We start from the raw sequence: 20,705 nt of genomic DNA on the forward strand, positions 1-20,705 counted from the left end.
AGAAAATGGGAAAAGCCTTTAAATCATAATGAAAACACTAATTCAAACAAGCAGTAAAAGGTAACAAAGAACTAGCAATGACTCATCAAGTAAGATACATTGTTTGCTCTAATTTCTACCAGACAAATGATACACCCACTGGCCAAGAATGACCAGCATAAGAGATTTTCATGACCTATATAAAACACTTAGGACAAGGAAAAGGGAGCAGAAGCCTGGCTCCATCAGCCATATCCACCTGCTTTTTGCTCCTGGTTGCCTCTACAGTAGTTCCTTGTCTACTGCAGCCTTTAGAGTGACATGACAACATTATAACCAAGGCTCAGATTTGGGAAATATAATGAAGGCAAAAAATCACATTAGATACCAAAGTACTAAGTATTATTATTTTTAGAAATCATCTTACAAACATCCTATGGCTTGTTTTGTGCTTTTTGGCTACCGTTGCCTGGCGTCCAGGAAAAGTCAAGTCCTTTTTCGGTTCTTTGGAACATTTTCCCCATGTTTCTTGTTATTAAAGAAAATAAACATTAGACAAAAGCGGACCTTATTGTAACTATAAATAATTCAATGCAGATGGATTCATGGAAAATACCAGCAGGCAGATTTTCAGAGAGAAAAAAGAGGAATGCTCTAAGGTTAGATGGTGAGGAAAATAGAAAGGGTGAAGAGTCAAGACACAAGTTGTCTTGAAAAGAACAGATACAAACAAGAAACTAACAAGTGATGGCTAAATGAAAATAAAGGTAACTTGGAAATGCAATAGAATATGTATGAAAAGTTTGATTTTTTTTTTTTAGTTATAAGCATGGTTGTTTCTTAGTGCCAGGAAAAGAAGCCATTTACTGGTCTAGGAAGAGATACCGTTCATAATGTCCTATAGTGATCTGTTATCTCTCTCATTTTCCCCCTTTAGGAAACAATTGGCTGTTACTTAAGATGTCAAGATAATTACAAATGCAATTCATGTGGTTCCAGTCCTATACCTACCATCCAATATCTTCGTTCATATACATGTTCATATATACCCATCCAACACCTCCATCCAATAACTATTCATATACTTCATACAGAGTCCTCAACCATTTATTTTTATCTCTCCACTGCTTATTCACCTGAAGCAACATCAGTACACAGCCACTGAAGATGGAAGGAGCATAAACACACTTGGGAACCCTGGGAACGTGGAGAAGTAAACTGATGGCAGAAGAAAAATGAACAGGAGAAAAGTCTGTTCATTAGTTAGGAGTTGGTGAGGAAACGGGTGGTGGAAAGGAAGAAGGACATTCACAGAAGTGGAGCAGCTTTGCTTGATTGCAAGCAAACATTTCAAAGCCACCAATTTTGCTGATGTTGCACAAGAGGAATGAAGTGGCTCATTTAGGTATAACTTCCAAAGGGCAAAGGTGAATAAAAAGCAGTTAGGGACTAAGCTGAAGCCAGCATAAATCCAAAAATCCAACGAACTGTGGGAAAACGTGAGACACCACAAAGCTTCTTTGTGCAGACACTCTTTGGAAAGGCACTGTATTTTTGTGATGCGTTTTGGCTTCTTCTGTGTTTGCTGTTTTGTGGGGGTTCTTTTGCAAAACCAAGTAGCGAAGGATGCTGAAACAGAAGGCAGAGGAGCTTTAAAACAGGACTGTGAAGACAGCTGTGTCTGTTTCTCCTTCTCAAGGCTGCTTTTGGGAAAAGTGCTGCAGTAGTGAGCTATCTTCTGCAAACACAAGGCATCAGGAGAGAGAGAAAGAAAGGTTTCCAGGAAAGAGAACCACCCAGCAAGGGTGAAGAAAAGGCTTACTCTGGGCCTGTAAACATTTGAGAAACAAAAGTAGAAGCACAGGGAGAAATCATCTTGTCATTCTCTGCTTTGCCACACGCTGGGGGAACAGCACATTGTTCTCCAGCTGAACAATGCCCCATTACCACCACGTGAGATTTTCTCTCACTGGGAAAAGAATGTGAGCTTTACTTTGCTTTATTATCAACTCTGTGCATGTGGAGATAACTGCACAGGCTGGTCGGTCCCTGAAAAGCAAAGATGCATTTTGATCAAAATTGGATTACTGGGCATTTCATTTCTCCTTAAGAATTGTTGTGAACTGATTTCTCATTTACTCAATATGCAAAAAAAATTAACAAAATAAGAACTGTCAAGACTGAATAATGATGTTGAAAAGAAAAATAAAGCCCCCAAAATTCCTGAAAAATAATTGGAATGAAGCAGCTCCAAGTCAGATTAGCCTTAAATCTTCTTATGATGAAGGTTCTTGCAACCAAAGGCAAGTTATTTCATTAGGCTGGTTCTGCATTTTTAATACCTGGTCTGTCAACTTAATACCATATTTTTTGGTTATCAGGGGCAGCTTTTTATTGCTATATATTAACATCATTGAAATAGGTTTAGGAGTAGGAGTCCACAATCAAGGCAATCACAGAATTAAGTGCTCAGTCAAGTCCCAATCAATCTGCGGTCAAATGGGTTAAAGGGAGATGGACAGAGCTGCCAATCCCAAAATACAACCCAGCCTTCAGCCCATCCTGCAGCCAAAGGAATAGCATTCTGTTGACTTTAGCAGACTCTGCAATGGAAAATATTTCTGTCCAAAACAAAATTGGCCTGTAATCTGGGTAAGCTATTCAGAGCAAACAGTGGCAAATTTAGCCCTTTCTCCTGTTTGTAAATCATCCATGTACGGACTTTGTTCCTTTTAGTAGCTTTGCATGTATTCTTCTGACAAATACTATATATAGAAATATTTTAGCAGACTAGCAACATTGATTATGCCTTGTACTATCTATGATAGATCATGGTGATCACTGGTCCTCCAGGTTATGACACGATTTAGCCAGAGTCAATATGCAAAAATATCAGTGTAGGATGTACTAAATCAGATCCTCATGAATTTTAAAGCCCACGTCTAAAGCTCTTCCTCAATCTATTTACCAAATCAGTATGGCTGCTTCCAAATTAAAGTGCTGTGCCCCATAAGCAAGAAGATCAAAATTATGAGCCATCATAATCCTGCCTGTGCTAGTAAATAATAGATGATTCAGCTGCAAAATGAAAGCAGCTTTGGGGGCTGTATTATTAACATTTCCAAAAGTTCTCTAATGATATCAACCTTTAGTTCAGGTTGCCCAGAGCAGTTGTGGATGTCCCATCCCTGGAAGCGTTCAAGGCCAGGTTGGATGGGGCCCTGGGCATCCTGATCTGGTGGGGGACAACGAGCTTATGACAGGGCTTGGAAATGAGTGAGCTTTAAGGTCCCTTCCAACCCAAGAGATTCTATGATTCTCAAAGTAGCCCAGCATGCCTGGCTGTAGATCCCAAGCTGAGCAAAGTGGCCTAGGCTAACAGAGATGTTCTCTACTTTAAAATGTTTTATCTGCATTTTTGAAGGATTCTTAGTAATAATAAGGTTACAGTACCTGAAAGAGAAAAGACTACACATATGCCAAGAACCAGAGAGATCCTATATGTTAGGGTCAAATATGGAAGCAATTTCAATTCAAAGACAGCACGGCTCAGTCTGATGGCACTGAACTTTTCAATGATATTTGCTACCCCAAGCCTAATTTACTTAAAAATTACAACTTCGCAAGGACTTACAGATTTCATTTCTCTCAGTGAAAATACTCATCTAGATGACTGAAGGATACCCACATACTCATTACACACATGCAAGCAAAGAAAAAGTTGATCTATAATCACAGATAAACTATTATATGTGAGATTCTGATATCTGATTCTCAAGTATGTCAGGGAAAGGAAAGTCCTGCATGGGTCACGTTGATTTCTCTTGTCTTAACATTAACTCACATTTCTCCCCAGGAAGAAAACTTTCCTTGCTGATGTGCCACTCTCTTGCAAAAAAAAAAAAAAAAAAAGAGAGAAAAGAAAAAAAAAAAAAAAAACAAAAAAGAAAACAATCCCCTTCTGCCGACATTCCCTTACGAGTCTGAGAACCTCTATTGTCTTTTCTCTGGTAATAAATGATAATAATTAAAGGCAAATACACAATAATTAGTCACACTAGGTTTATCCATCTGGCATACCTGTATCTCATCACTGTGTCTTTGAAACAGATGACAAGCACCATATTGCACAACATCCTGCTAATGGGTCTGAGCAGGGGAAAAGAAGGTAAAAGGGTTACCACAAAAAGAAAAAAAAAAAAGAGAGAGAGAGTGAAAATGAAAGAAAAAAAAAGAAAAGGTCAGCAACAGGGAATGAGAACATTATACAGCACTGAAAAAACAGCCATGGCTGACTGTCAAGTTACAAACCACTTACTGGCAGATGTGCTTTCAGGTGGGGGTTAGGAAAACATGGAAATATGTGTCTGCTTAAACTACCTCCTGCTTAAAATACCTGTACCTGACGTACCAAGTGTTGAAATGAGGAACATTTCCTGGAATATTTTAGCTGGCTATGCAGATATATGAGGGAAAATGAGCTACTTGTTAGTATATATACTAATATATATAGTATATATATACTTGCTGGTATACCTGAAAAGTTTGGGTTTCGTTCTGAGGATAGCATGTTATGGACCAAGTAATCAGCTTTTTAGGTCCCTCTTCACTGAAGGCTGATTGATGCACACCAGGAGCCACTCACCATCCCTATCAGGGCAGCAGAGCAAAATTAATATAGCAAAGAATTTTCAACAAATATTTACTCCTTTAAAAAAAAAAAAAAAAGATCAGACAGAGCTGGCATTTGATTTCTGGGAACTTCTGAGAAGCAGAGATTTACTTGTATAAATAATCACAGAGAGCCAATTTCAGTCACATGTATTCAGATTTCGATTCAAACTCCACAAGTGCTTCAGCTCTCAAACAAGCATCAGAAACTTGTACGCACTGAGGGCTGATTGTCTGCTGGTAATGCCTTTCAGCCATGTCCAAGACAACTGTCATGGAGTTGGCCAAGCTATGTTACCTAGCTACACACACACACAAAAAGCAAAAAAGCAAACAAAGGTGGTTCCTGGCCAAAGCCTTTACAATCTAGATATAAGACAAGCACCAAGTGATTTTGTGCTTCCCAAGATCTAGCCTGTCTGTCTGAGGCTTGCATAGCTGCAAGCTATCGGTTGGCAGAAGAACCAATAATATATCATGAGGTAAAATAAAAAATAAGTAGACCACAGGTAATTTATACCCATTACTCACCAAGGCTTTGAGGCAAAAATCACACTCTGGAAACATCAGGTTGCTCTGTTACCCTTGTTTTGGAAGGGTTTATATCTGGCTAGGATTTAGGGAACATCTCAGAAGGTCCTGTAGGTGTTATTGAGCCCAAAGTCAACCCAAGCTATAACATAACTGATGGGACTCCTAGATGCTCCTTCGTTGGGCTTTCTGGTCTCAAGAAGACAATACTGTGATGAACAAAGGCTGAACTTGCCTGTATTTGCCTGTGCTCAAGCCTCCAGGGTCTGGTAGAAACACTCAGGCAAACTTGTTTTCTTGCAACAGTTCCAGTACAATAGGAACTCAGACCTGATTAAAGAAATTAAAAGAATTAAAGAAAGCAATGGAAAATGTGATGTTCTCCTAGCACTCTCTATCTGACCATACTGACAGGAGGAATGCATCGCAAACTCTTTAGAAGGATGGGTTTTTTCCTTTTACATCTGGTGTTAACCTTACACAAAGTTTTCTAGCCCAGAGGCAACTCATCTCAACCTGGCTAAGCTCACCAGTGTGCATCACACCCAATGTGCTGCAGTGCTCTGGTATTACCCTGCAAATGAGTTGCATCTCCCTCAGCCTGGTAAGCACCACGATACTTTGGGATAGGGAGTGAAAACAGAGCAAAAGGCTGGAGTTTGTTATTAATTCTTCCTAAGCAAATTAACTGGGAGCAGCTTTTCAACATACTTCCTGTGCATATTTTCTATACAAAGAGAGCTTCTCTTGTTTGTTTCTCTCTTCCTCTGGACAGTCCCTTGTGATGATTTTCACAGCTCTTATGGAAGCAGCTCATTGTTCTGCGGCAACTTAATTAAAGTGTACCTCCACACAAAATTAGGCTATTGTATTTACTGAAACTTTATGGTAATCGCTGTACAAGGGCTGTGCCTACATCCGATACCACACACCCACATCTCCCCCCACCCTACCCCACCTTCACCACTCCCAAAGGAAATGGCTCATCCTGCCCTGGTGGAACTCCTCATTGACTCAAGTGATGCATTTGAACTTTAACCTCTGGACAGCAATATTTGCTTGCCATGCCAGCACCTTTACGGATGAAGGGTACGCGTGAGTAGCTCTGAAGAGAGAAATATGTTGCTTGTGGTTTTCTTCTCTGGGGTTTAACCTAATTCCATTTTGAATGTGGTATTTCGCACTTTCTGTACTAGGTCCCTTGGCCTTTCCTGGGCTGGTTTTCTTTGTGACCAATTACTCCAGTGCCATAGGAAAGCACATCTCTTAAAATCTTTCAAAGACTATGAGCTCCACCTACATCATCTACAGTGTTAAAAGTACAGTTTCAAAGAAAACACAGATGTCACCTATCACTTTATGTTCAATCATTATCCAAGTAAAGTGTAAAATAAAGCTCTGTAATTTAATTTCTCTCTTTTTCTTTGGGGGACAGAAGGGTGAAAAGGTGGAGATCATTGCAAGTTGTTTGCAGAACGTTCCCACACAGAGCTGTTAGTAAATTCAAACCAGCATCAGATTTCATTGACTCCACTATGGCTGAATATGTCTAAGGAGAGTTGTGGCGAGGAATAAAAGTAAAATAAATGTAATTAAAGCATCCAAGTGATCTGGTGCCAAGGTGATTGGCATGTACTATTTTGTCCACAAAGAATGAGCTCCCCAGAAGAGTTTTGCTGGAGCTGCACCAGCAGACGGGAGCTCTGTCCCTTTCCAAGACCATAACGAATGCTCAAATTTGACTGAAGAGAGCCCAGTCACATCGCGGGAAGAGGAAAGCTGAGGTTTCTGGCTCATCGTTGTCAGGATGAAATTGCACTTCATGTCATGCTCTAACATCTTGTTTAAATCAGTGTTGTTGCAATGCACTTGCGTAGAGGAGTTTCATATTTAACCTAATTTTTCAGATTTGTTGATTAATATACAAGTGTCCAGCAGTTCATAAATCGGTTGTCTAAACACAGACTACAATCCAAGGCCTGTTCAAAAATTATCTCGTCGGTTTTCTGCCAGGCTTCTATTTATGCAGTTGATAACCTCCACTTTCTTTCCATCTAAACTGATTATTTTCTTTCATACTGTCCCACAGGGCTGTATGCTTGTGAAACTCTGAATTGGCTTTTTCTTCTAAGTCGTCATCAGGAGTGAATTACTATTGCAACATCATATCACTATCGCTCGGATTCGCTTTGATTTATCTGCATGCTGATCCCAATACCCCAGCACTGCTTTCCTGCTGAGTGGGTATGTTAATGCAGCTATTGTCCCAAATCTTGTGGTAGGCCAACCATAGCCACAGCTCTTTCTTTGCAGTTTGCCTGTTTGGTTGATGGGCTCCATCCTGACACAAGGGCCATGTCCACCACTTGGAAGAAGATATGAGAAACCCTCCACTAAGCAGAAACGTAGTAATTCATCACCTCTGAGAAAGCTTCGGTGTAATCCTTTGGACACAGACAACAGCTTCAGCTGGAGACTTTATGTCCATTGAAAACTTCTTTAGTACTAACTCTGACTATTCTTCTTCTATGAATAACTGACTGATCGCTGTATAAATTTCACTGAAGTTTCATGATTCTGAGATAGATCTTCCAGCAAAATTAATATCCCTGACACTGGAAAAATGTGCCATCTGTATTTTGTTGATGCTGTTTTGGTGTCCACCCCCTCACTGGACTAGGCTCAGTTTCTAGGTAAAAAGGAATTTGGAAGGTTGTTTTTGTCACTCCAGTTTCACTCATTTTTACTCAGGGCTGTAACCTCAACTGTCTGCAGTCTGCTCTTGCACATTCCTTCTTGTGCTGGTCTGGGAAATTAGGTGATGAGCTCAGCATCTCAACTAAGACCCCAGTTGCACCTGCGATCCCTCCTGAGCACATTGCCTTGGGCCTCCACTCCATGTTGGACTGCTTCATTAGTGCAATCCCTTCTCTCATCAGTGAATGGCTGTTTTCCTGAGCTTATTTGTGCACACCAAAGGTTTTATGAGGAAGGGCAGAGATGACAGCTGCCTTTGTTGCAAATCTGGTAATACAAGTGCACTTGCTGGTAGACTGTTTCAGCACTAGAGCAGGAAATTCAAGTGAGGTGATATTTGATCTTCTGCATCTTATGATGCTCTTTTTCACACGGTTGATATGGCTAACACCAGGCAGTGCTATACCAAGGCCTGACCCCAAATGGAGAGTGACAGCATTATAAACCACCCAACATCGACTTGCAATCCTCGCAAAATGCATGGGGGCCACACCTTACAAGGCCTAAGGAAAAGAAATAAGGAAAAGCAAAAATCCCAGCAACAACAGGAACAGGCAGAAACTTCAGCTCCATTATCACTCCCCTTCATCTGCTCAAACTCCTCACTGCAGGGGTTGTCATGGTGATGCAGGTTTGACCTCTCACTTTTTACTCTTCCAGGAGCTAAAAAGGTAAAAATGAGCCATTCTGTCTCGAATGAAAATCAGCCTCCCTCTTTCAAAAGATGCTGAATCGTTTTTTTCCCCCTTTGTCAAACCTGAACGTATCCATAGGTGACATGGAAATAAATAACTGGTGCTCAGCATCATTGGTGGATTCAGCAGGATGCAGCCATAGGAGAAGACAGAAGATAGGGTTCGGCAAGAGAAGTCCATGCCCAAGTTTCCCATAAGTCACAAAGCTCCACTGTCCCACATTTCCTCTCCATCTCTGTGGTCAGGTCCTCACTCAGCCAGCTGAGCATGGGGTTTGTGTTTCTGACAGCTCTACGGCAGAAAAATCAAACTATTGATTGAACTATGTAGCGGCCTCATAAGGCATTATTAGCAGCCTGCTGTAAGTGAGACCAGAAAGGGTAAAATCATTTCTTTTTATTAATATTTTTGAGTCAGGCTTCAGCAAAACCGGAGGTTTGGCCAGGTTGGCAGCAAAGTGATGGCAACATCTCCCTGTCTCTGCATGAAGCTGGTAATGCACACGTAGGGGTTTGTGTCTGTACAAGGGGGTGGTTTATTTACTAGGATAGAGCCCCTGTCTGGACTATGAGCCAAAGTAATCTCCTTCTGTCGATTACTTTTGAATCTAAGTCCTCTGCTTTGATAACCAAATCCTTCCCTGCTTTCTTGTTCCCCCCTCCAGTCTCTCCCCTCACCACCTTCACGCAGTGCCAGGGTAGTGTGACATGTGAAACCAGCATGACTTCAAATCAAATATTCAGGTTAACGATGAATTGGCCTTGAATGAAACCTCTGAAGAACTCTGATGTGGACTCCTCAATGCTTTGAATGGCTCCATCAAATCTCTCTCTAACAAAAAGGCTCCCCTGGTTCAGGCTCAAGAGAAAGCTACTGAATCAGTCAAACGACTGAAGAGAAGAAAGCTAAAGCATATATATAAAAATATATATGTACACACATGTATATATATTGTCTGTGTATATATTTATATATGCTTTATATATATAAAGCACCAGCCTTAACAACCTGCTAAACTGCAACTGAATTCTGGAATAATCTGAAGTTCAAACATTTCTCATGATTTTGGTATTAAAGTTCCTGATGACCAGCATTGATGGACTGTGTACTGCTGTATAGGTCCTCACAGCACCAAACAGAAGTCCAGCTCATCGCCAAATACTGTTATCCTCAGCTTATCTCTCTGGCAACTCTTTAGCCACATTCCCATTTCTACCTTTCTCTCTCTCTCTCCAAATGAGCTTTTGTTTAGTGAATTGGATTCGACATTTTAGTGAAACAACTCAATCCAGCCATGTTCTGGTGGCCCTTCTCCCAACCCCATAGATACACATCAACACACAGTTACACCCCAGTGCATGAGACACATCCCTCAAAGGATGTGGGCTTGAAGACCTGAGATGTTCCAGAAGAGCAAGGGCACAACTACCTGCTTTTTGCACCAGCCACCATCTCAATCAGTAACTTCTAATCTGTTTGAGAACAGAGGAATATGGGAAACAACACCATAACCTACCTTTCTCCTCGGTAGCGCCTCTCCCAAGTGCAGTTCTTCCCTTCCTTATCCCATTCTTGTGGTATCTCTCATGCTGCTCCCTCTTCCACTTCCTTCCTTCTGGTTTTGGGAACCAAAACTTCCTTTAACTCCAGCAGGGACCATCACTCCAAAAGTCACTCCGACCACACTCTGTTCATCCAGCAGAGACACGGTATGATGGGACACTACAGATTGCTTCTCACTTTCAGCTATCAAGTCACTGATGCCCTAACTTATGAAGACAGATGCTATTAATGACAGTACTTCAAGAGCATCTCACAGTAGTGCATTCCACAGGTTAATTATACCTGAGAAACTTCTTCCTTTTCAACATTAGATCCTGGTGAGTCTGGTTTGCCTCTATAAAAGATGGTTTTCATATTATGTGCAAGCCATTTCCCCAGCACAGATAGGCATTTTCTATGACGAAGCTTTACAGGCAAAAAATATATATATTATCTCAGACATACCCCTTTGTCTTAATTTCAGCTATACTAGAAGCAAATCCAGCTCTATTTACACTTATTTCAGGGATCAGGAGTGAGAGGGATTGAAGCATATAGTGCCCTAATCCCATTGTTTTCATATCGTAATGCTCTGGGGGGGGGGAAAAAAAAGATAGCTGAGGGATATTAGGAAGGTTCCAACTTCTGTATATTTATGATCCCAGGTTCAGCCCTGAAATGCAAATTATGAAGAACTTCCCCTTTACCACCCCTTTCTCTCTCTCCCTCTCTTATCCTACATTTTCTGCAGCCTGAGAGATGTAAGTCATTAGATAAATGACTGCTAGCGGAGCGCTAGAGCTGTAATGTAAACTACGACGACTAAATTCATATGAAAAAAAAAAAATAATACATCCCCCAGAGAAAAGTTCTGCTTTTCACATTTAAATGTACTAGTTATCAGCTATTCCTGCTCACAGGGCATTAAAATACATTCTGCTTCCCGAGTCCTGATGCAGCTCTAACTGGACTCCAGCTCAGAGCTAAAATAGCACATATTTCACAAAGTGGTGTAATGTAAAACTGTCGTTTAAACATCTCTCTCCTCACTAGGTCTCTCTAGGGCTTTCTCCGCAGAATCCTGCTTCTTCTTTACAGCGTCGTCATTTATGTCTTTGTTTATTAGTGGAACAAACTTGTCAGTAATCGCCTTCCCACCAGCTCTCACCCCAGCTCCCTCCAATGCTCCTCTGCCCAGCTGGGGTCAGCAACAATGGGAAACACTCCTGCCAAAGATGCTTCAACATTGGCCCTACAGCGTGCTGTGGGGTGAGGAGGCAGCTCCCAGAGATTCCCAAGCCCAGAGGTCCCTGCTGGAGCCATGACCAGAAATGACACTGCTAGGAGTGAAGGGGACTTGGCAAGGAGGTCACCGTGCATCCTGGATGCACAAACATGGACCAAGCCCAAGGGCTGGAGGAGGTGTATGGTGGGGCTCCCAGGACAGATGGAACCACCTTCCCACCTCACCATTCTAACTCACTGCTTTAACCCATCTGCTCCCTGGATGCAGCCAGCAGTCCCCTCTGTCCTTCAAAGCCTCAACTCACAGTTTCTGATTTCAAGACTGTAAGGGAGTCTTACTTTAAGATTTCCTTTGCCATTTTTTAGGTAAACCCCTTAAGGTTTGGTCAGCTGGGGAAATTAGCAACTCTTAAACTCCAGCACAAAGCTGCTCAGTGCACAGCCCAGGACTCTGCCCCTCTCCTCCCAGGGATTCGCCTTGCGGACGGCTCACTGCGGGTTCCAAAGGGGCTGATCCGTGGTAGCTGTCTGTCCATGGCAAATGCGAGATAATTTAAAGGACTTTAATCCTTTTTCTTTGCCAGTCCGCTTGATGAGTTCGTGCAGGGTGGTTCGTACACAGTAAATTCACACCGTAATTTACTGTGTACTAATTTCCCCAAGCTTTTAATTTCACAGTGTCTCAGTTTCCTCATCTGTAAAAGAGAGATAATAAATACTTCCCTTTCTGGCAGGAGTGCTCGAGATCCTTCAGCAGTAAACATAAAAGCAACCATTTAAAAATAGTTACTTACAGAAACTTAATTTTCAGTGCAAGCACTTATTTGTGCCCGATCTCCTACTACAGCAGCATGACGCCAGAAAGGGGAAGCAAATCAAATACGAGAAGTAAATAAGCCTGCTAATGTGAAAAATAACTGCGAGGCTGACCATCACAGCGTTAACGTGCAACTGCTATTGCAAACACTTGAAAGCTTTCTGCTTCCACCCACCTGTGATTCCATTCAAAGCCAACGCACCTAAAATGATGCATTTGCAATAAAGACACGCTGGAGTGTTTTCTTTTAAAAAGAATAACGTGTGTCGGGAGGGCCTAAACCTCCTATTCCTTGGGTTTTGTTTTGAAGGAGTGCTGCGTGATCAGACCCAGAAAACAGTGTGGTTTTTATTTCAGATTTTTCTAGACCGCCGTAGCCCAAGGGTCCGTGCTATAAAGTGGAGGAGAGCAGATTTTAAGAGGAACGTGGTAAGGGTTCTGTTTCTGATTGGAATGTTTGCTTAAAAGTTTTCCTGTAAAGGAACTTTTCCAAACTGGTCCCAGTTTCAGCACTGGCCAGATTTGCCTTGCAGGCTCAGCTCCTGAGATCTGCCTTTATTCCTTCTGGTACAGCTGAGACAACAAGCAAAGAACGTTTGCCTTTAAAAAATTGGTCTTCACACTGAAATTATGAGTGCCAAATTAAAACCTAAATGCTGCTGAGGTCAGGAAGGCAATGGAAAATCAGGAACTTCCCTCATTAATACCCACATACTGGAAAGTCTGATTAACATCTAAAACAGAAACCCCTGAAACTCGTGTAATGCAGACGCAAGACTTTTTCCTCGACTGCTGAACAAAACTTTTAGATCTCTCATTCTCTACTAACAAAGCAGTTCAAACCGAGCAGCCTTCCATTCCCTCCTTTTGAATCCTGCAGGTATTCCTAAGCGATCTTCAGGCAGGCAGAGAACGGTTAATTTCCATCCTCCGTTGCCTCCTCGGGAGTTTCACCCCGCGGTTTAATTCCGCTTCGTTCCCTCTCGTGGAGCTCAACTGCCCTCCGCTGGATGCGAGAGGCAAATACACGCCTTCATTTTACCGACAAAATGTAAGTACGAAGTCGGGGCGTAATTCAGTTATTTGGTCTCTTCTCCTGCCTGTCCCCAACACAAAAAGTCCCCGAGGTTGGCATGGATGGAGTGAATCGTTTTGAGAACACACGGCTGCCAGGAAAATCATTTTCACTCCATCCCGGCCAAATGGCTGTTGTGATTTTTGTTCAGGCAACAACTTCTAAACAGAATGTCCCCCCTTCTAGAACTGCAGAGTTCGACAGACAGGACAAAAACTACTGGGAGGAGGCACAATTAGAGGGCTTGGTTTAATCCATTTTATAGCAAAGTTAGGGACTTGAGAGCATGGGAGTATCCTTTAATGTGCTTCTGTAAAGGCTAATTTCTGCAAAGCTCAGAAATAAATAAAATGAAACCTCTAAGTGTTGACTGCAATAGCCCTAACAGCAGCAGCAAGCTGGCTGGCCCCAGCAAAAAAAGCTCTTGTCCATCTGCCCGACATTTTGATGCCTCAGCTGAGTTGAATTAGGAGAGAATAACTTGGAAGTGTTTTCAGTCCATCCAGCCCCAAGTTAAGGAGCCCTCTGGAGTAACGATTTCCATCACATAAGCTGCACAGGGAGCTCATGGTTGTGCCCTTGATGGCTTCATTAGAAGCACGGTGGTGGATCAGTGCAATACAAAAAAACACCCCAAAGAGTGGGAGAGTTGCAACACCTGACCTGCTTTTGCAATGCACAGAAATAGTCGGGTGCAAAGGGGGAAAAGAAAAAAAAAAAAAAAACAGATCAGCTGAGAGCACTTCACCATTCCTTGTACCTAACGTCATGGTGCCTTCTCCCCTCGAGCATGCACGCCTCCCATGCACCACATGTTGCAGTGAACTTTTGCTCCTCAGAAAATGGGACAACACATTTTCCCATGCAGGCGGATGAGGACGTTTGCCTCCATTTCCTGCAGCTTGGAGCTGAAGGCTGCCATTTTCTGATCAGGTTTAACGTTGCTGGTGCCTTGAGATTTCACTTTTGCAGCTGGTGAGGCCCTTGATGGCTGAGCTGCACGGTTTGGTTGTGTCTGCCCATCACACACAGTTGAGTAGAGCCCTGCCCCACACCTTCATTGCTGTAGGAGGCTGCTTTGTGCTTTCCTATGTTTCTGCACACCCTGCAGTCCTTGCGTAGATGCAGTCCTACCAAGGTGGAGTTTTAGTTTGCCTGGCTGCAGGATCTGACCTTTGGAAGAGCATTCTAAGTCCCTGCAGTTCTGATTTGGAGCTTAAGCTTTGGCCTGGAATAACAATGACCGTGAGGGAAGCAATAGGTTACGAGCTGGGTGAAACCATACCCGCTTCTTGCCAGAAAAGCTAACGGGATTCAAGCTACTTCTATCTTTGTTTCCCTTTACAGAAAGAAATAAAGATATTCAAACTTCCCATATGAGCTGCACTAATGAAAATAATGTGCACATTAATTTGTACGGGGGTCAGTGAGTCTCCCCAGCTCAATGATTTTCAAACAGAGTGCGTAGTAAGCCCATAAAGCATTTATTTTTCATAATTTATGAAGCATTACATATTGTGAGTCCACAATGCCAGCTGACGTAATATGCAATAAATTTGAAATAACAAAACATTTCTCATGTTTTTTTTCCTCCTGATGTGACAACGTGGGACATAAATTTTAGAGAAAGTTGCCCGAGAAGACAAAGGCAAAGCACAAGAAAAGAATGCTCTGAAATCAATGAGTGCTTCTTTTCCACCAATCAGTTAATGAGCCGTTCCCCTGCTCATGGTTCATCTTTTTGAAGCCAAAGCAATTGGCTGCTGGGGAGAGATGCAGCCCTGATCTGAGAGCATGGCCAGAGCCATCCTGCCCTGCCCTAGGAAACCCAACCCAGCACCTACAGCAAAGAGTTGAAAAAGGCAGTGTTGTGCAAAGCTCCTTCTCCTCCATAGCAATTATCACCCCCTTACTTCTACAGAGAGCAGTGGTGCTCTTTGCTCTTTTAAGGATCTGGTGGTAATTTTCAGAAGTATATAATTGAGACACTATAATAAAGAGCACTAAACAAAACACCAAAACTCACCTATGTGGCTATGAAAGCAAGCTGATCGATCCTCATGTTAGAGAAGGTGTATTGCAAGGCTGAAGGCTGAGACTCTCAGTAAACTCCTCAAGTTACTTCCACCATGCAGCAAGAGTGCAGCATTTAGCGCTGTTGGGTTTTGTTTGCTCTTGTTTTGTTCCAAGCACTGCACCAAATCAAAATCTGCTTGAAAAAAATGCTGCAAAGTAAGAAAGGGAAAAACTATGGAATCATTAAGGTTGGAAAAAAACTCTAAGATCACCTAGTCCAACTGTCAGCCTATTAACAGTATTGCCCTATGAACCGCAGAACTCATGCGGATGCACAATGCAGTACAGGAGTGAAGGGCAGAACACAGTAGCAGAACAGGGGTCTTTGCCTGGGGTCAGTACTCCAACTGCCCTTATAAACAAACACACAAATACTTACAGATCACAAAAAGAACGTGTGGCAATTAAAAAATGATCAGACTGTTTAATTTCAGTGTCAGCCTTTAAAGGTTTTGATTAAACTTTATACCACAAGCCCAAAACAGAAGGGAAAAAACACAACACCTCTATACGAACACTTCTCATCAGGAAAGATGTGAAGCTCAGTGTTTCGGAAGCCGGTTTCCTAAGGCAGACAGCAAGCTGTGTGAGCAGGGACATCTACTGGCAGAAGAGCTGGAGCTGGCCCAGCCCTGAGCAGATAACTTTGCATGAAAAATCATCTTTCTCAGTGACAGCAGTGGGTTCTGCCTAATCCAGTAAGAGGAACACACAGGGGAAAGGGAGCAAAGGAGACTGGCCTGTGCCAAGGGTGAAATTAAGTTTTCCATCCCAGACTGAGGTAATGGAGGAGGATGCTGGGTGCTGTCTGAACCATCCCATTTCTAACCCGTTTCCACTCTCCTACAGAGTTCTCCGCATGCACAGAGGCAGTGAGCATGGATACAGCCCACCACCAGTGAGGTCTGGCCATTCCTCCTTCCCTTTCCCAGCAGCATATACTTCAGGCAAGCAGCCGAAATTTTGTCAGAAGTAAAAGGCTCCTTTGCCTCCTCTCTGCCCTTTAATAAAACCACAGGCGACAAGACATATTTAATCCCTACTGGAAAGATATGTACACTGAACTGATTAGACAGAGCAGGCACCAGCCTGACCCTAACATTTGAAACTCTGTCTACCGTTCTCCAGACAGGACGAGGATCACAAGGAGGGCAGGCTGAGTGTGAGAAGCTACTTAGAAGTGTTTGTTTTTCTCATCTCCAAATCAAGACAAATTTCTCAGCTCCTTGTAGGAGTCCTGCTTCTCAAACTCATAAATGGAAAGAAGTGAGTGGCTTTTTATTTTTTTCTCCCCATGTCTTCTCCCTCCCCGTACTGCTTTCTGCCTTCAGGGTATCTGTTCTATACTTCCAAAAACATCCATCTGGTTATTTTACTGTAACACACTTACCAGAACTGTAAAATCATAGGGAACAAAAAAAACCACAACACACCAAAACCATTTGAAAAGGACCTCTGGGGGTTTCTAGGCCAACCTCCGCTTGAGGCAGTATTAACATCAACACTAGATCAGGTTGGGGATGGCCTTGTGTAGATGATCCCTGAAAGTCACCAGGGAGAGAAATCCCACCACTTCCCTGAATGACATGTCCTACTTCTGCGCTGCACTCCGGGTGAAGAAGTTTAGTTCTAGTTTTCAACATGAACCAGTAAAATAGTTCTTAGCTGTTCACAGTAGAGCACCAGCCTTGGAGAAATGGTCTGAGATCTTCTGTATTTTTATGTACTCCTGCCTGACTGCACGCATTGGACACAAGCTCAAGCAGGACCCACAGGTAAATCTTCAGTGCATTTTAATGAAGAGATCCTCTAAGGTTCCCTTCAGAAGGAGATGCTTTGGTACTTCAATTTCTACACGAAAGCTTAATCTGGGCTAGCTATCACATCCCCACCAAGCAATGTGGGAGTTTAAAGGCCAAGAGGGACTGCCAGATCAAGGAGTAGTGCTAGGAAGGAAGGGAACACAATGAAGTTTTGATGGATACACTGGCAATGAGATTTAGTCCCAAGATGGGATTCCTATAAATACCTCAGACATATGATACCCCCAAGTCCTATTTCAGGGTCATCAGTCCCAAATATACTCACCCTCCCTTTGATTACCACAGGGGTGTCAGCAGATGTGTTGTTCCAGGCTCTTCCCAAAGGCAGCTGCTGAAATCCAGGCAAGTGATTCTTCAGAAGTAAACCACTCTGAAGCCTTTCACCCCACTGACATTATGGTGATCGGAAAATGATACATAACAGTATATTTCCTTACAGTTCTAGGCTTCATATAAAACATTTCACCTGCTCGCCTTTTTTCCTTGTGTTTTTTTTCTTTTCCCCCCAGTCATTACACAAAGTCTGAAAGATAAAAGAGGAAATTCATTTTGTTACTTTAAATACTTATCTCAAGCACTCAGTTTGACTACGTCAAATGCATGCAGCATGCTAAAAATGCACAAGGGAAAGAGTCTCAAGTATATAGTTAAGGGATTGTAAGAAGAAAAAACAGAAAACAACAACAGCAGATCATAGAAGAAGCAGCGTCTGAAAAATGAGAAACAACAAAAAAAGCACAGAGCTATAGCATGGTAGAAGAAAAAAAATAAATATACCACATAATTTATTGCAGGGAGAGTTCTGAAGAAAATGTCTTGTGAAATAAATACAATGCTCATGAGGACAAGAGATCTCATTCATATCCAATCTGTCTTGTGTAAAGAACTAGGCAATAATGTTCAAGTAAGTGAGTCACTGCAAGATCTCCCAGTTCGGCTGAAGATTGCTCAATAGAAATAATAACAAGCCACAGAAAAAAGACAGCGTAAGTACAGGTGGGAAAGGGATACAAACTCAGAGCAATAAGCACATACAAAATACCGAGAGATTGCAGTACAAAGTAAAGGCATGATATGTGTCCTTCTCTATCATACAGACTGCTTTTCCTTCTGTGCTTCTTTGTGACACTGAAGATCTGCTGCTGCGCTCAGGCTGACAGCCTCCCTGTTTTTGTGCTTGAGATGGCACAGACATAGACAAGCTGGATAGAGGGTGACTTATTTATGGATCTGAGGTTGGGACTATCTCTGTGAAGGGACACTGGCTTCCCCCATGGTTAACCATCAGGGTTCAAGACCCTGGAAACATTAGACACCTTTTGGTGCCACCAGAAACCTGTTGGTAGGGGAGCAAAGTTGATGATGCTAAACTCTCTTCAGGTGGTGGTGGCTCAAGTGTTTAGCTAAATGCAAATGATACACATTTACCATGCAGCATCTACACCTAAATGACTCAGAGGACAATAATTATTGTGTGCCATGTGATATTCTGGGACAAAACAGGGCCAGGGGCTGACATTAGAATCACAGAAACACTAAGGTTGGAAAAGACCCCTAAGATCCTCTAGTCCAACAGTCAGCCCACCCCCTCCATGCCCACTGACCACGTCACTCAGTGCCACATCCCCACAGCTCTTGAACACCTCCAGGGACAGTGACTCCACTGCCTCCCTGGGCAGCTGTGCCACTGCATCACTGCTCCTGAGAGGAAGTTCTTCCTAATATCCAACCTGAACCAACTTTGCTGCAATTTAAGGCTATTACCTCTTGTCCATTGTGTACAGAGCACCGTAGCCACACTAACAAGAGCTTCCCACCCAGCAAGCAGATGGGGCTGGCTGTTGGGGCTGGACTTAGCCTGCCTTACACCCACAGAAGGTATCTGGGCACCTTGTGCAGTCAGAGAAGAATAAAGCATCCTCAAGTGAGTGTCTACTTCATCCTTCAAAAATGTCTGAGGAATGAAAAACAAGGAGGAATTGAGTATCTTTGGTGCAAAAGCACCTCTGGCCATGGGCTCTGAGCTTTGGCAGGGGCAAGGTGGGAAAGGAGAGGGGATTAACAAAACAGCAGCAGGATCTGCTGATTGAATAGAGCTTTTCCAGCCCAGGAATACAGGTCTAGGGCATGAATCTCCTTCTGTATGCTGTTTTTAGCTGCTGCAAATGTTTGCATAGCCAGGCTGAAATGCAGTGGGGAGACTGTTTTGTCTGCTCTTGCTTCCTCCTCTTCCTCTGTTGCTGGAGCCGAGGCAGCAAGCAGCCGGCAGCAGAAGTAATGCAAAAAGCAGCTGTGGAGAGAGGGCAGGAAGGATGCAGGGTATGGGATGGGGTGGACAGGGACAGGGCATTGTCCTGCAGCCATCCGACACCTGCAGTGAAACCATCCCTTCCAACCCTGGCAAAGAGCTGAAGGACAAATTCTAACTTGGGTTGCCGGGTGGTCCAGCACTCCTGGGAGTGCTTCAAGAGAAAAAATGCTATCAGCTCACAATGGGAAAGCATCCTCTTATCCACACAGCTCTCCATTTTCCATTTTAAGTTGGAGCTCTGAATAGTTTGATATTTATTTTTTTTTTTCAGGGAATGAGGGTGGGAAGGTAATTTTTGTAGAGGATAATGTATATCTGAAATGAGACATCAGTGCTTGAGCCAAGAGGATGTTATATGATGTCAGAACTGCGAGGAGGACAGAACATGCATTTTAAACACTGAGAAACAGATAACAGCAACAGCACCTTGATGTCCTGACCAAGGTTGGAGCATGAGTCAGCCATGGAGGCAGGCAGGGAGCAACGCCTGTGCCTAGGATCCCACTAACTGCAAACAATCCTGGAGTGAAAAAACACATCGGTGTTCCTTTCTGATGAACAACATTCGTTGAAGCTGTACAAACTGCTACTATGGAAATTTTTGCCACGCACAGTGGATGATAAATAACAGGCAATGGAAACGTTGCCCATAGGTGTGGCGGTGTCTGTTTTAATTGCAGGGATGCTCTTCATGGGGCTCCCACAGCCAGCTGAAGGAGTCAGCTTGGGGCTGTGCCTGCTCAGTAGCACGGGTTGCTGCGGCCACAGTATAACAAATAAATGCAGGGATGGCAATTAAAAGGACACACCAATGTCCCTGAAGCACCCGTAGGAAGGAAATACATTTGCAGCTGTGTATCAGCACACACCAAATTACCTAAGTTTTGGATTTTGCAACTGCAGTTAACATGGCTTTTGCATTTCACAGTGCTGTAAGTTCTCCTACCCTGTTCTTCAGCCATTGCATATTTCCTTGTCAGAGGATACATCCACCACTAAGATTATCGAGTCCAATTATCAACCCACCTGCACCGTGCCCACTGACCACGTCCCTCAGTGCCACATACCCACATTCCTTGAATACCTCCATGGATGGTGATCCCACCACCTTCCTGGGCAGCTGTGCCACTGCAGCACTGCTCTTTGTGAGAAGTATCTCCTAATATCCAACCTGAAAAAAATA

General features: G+C 43.0%; 2 long non-coding RNA genes across 2 annotated transcripts; both read right to left on the reverse strand.

Annotated features, from left to right (window-relative positions):
• Positions 1 to 3,988: 3,988 nt before the first annotated feature.
• Positions 3,989 to 11,325, reverse strand: LOC146758439 (uncharacterized). Its single transcript, XR_014934159.1, has 3 exons — positions 10,150 to 11,325; positions 5,182 to 5,511; positions 3,989 to 4,629 (listed from the first exon to the last, which is right to left on the reverse strand). It is a non-coding gene; the product is annotated as an uncharacterized LOC146758439 (long non-coding RNA).
• Positions 11,326 to 14,777: 3,452 nt separating this feature from the next.
• LOC146758440 (uncharacterized) lies at positions 14,778 to 20,695 on the reverse strand. The gene is made up of 4 exons (XR_014934160.1): positions 20,590 to 20,695; positions 19,949 to 20,042; positions 17,477 to 17,734; positions 14,778 to 15,537 (listed from the first exon to the last, which is right to left on the reverse strand). It is a non-coding gene; the product is annotated as an uncharacterized LOC146758440 (long non-coding RNA).
• Positions 20,696 to 20,705: the final 10 nt, after the last annotated feature.

Source organism: Coturnix japonica, chromosome 14 (assembly GCF_054131305.1).
Source record: "Coturnix japonica strain WE chromosome 14, WE-NBRP24, whole genome shotgun sequence".
Lineage (NCBI taxonomy): Eukaryota > Metazoa > Chordata > Aves > Galliformes > Phasianidae > Coturnix > Coturnix japonica.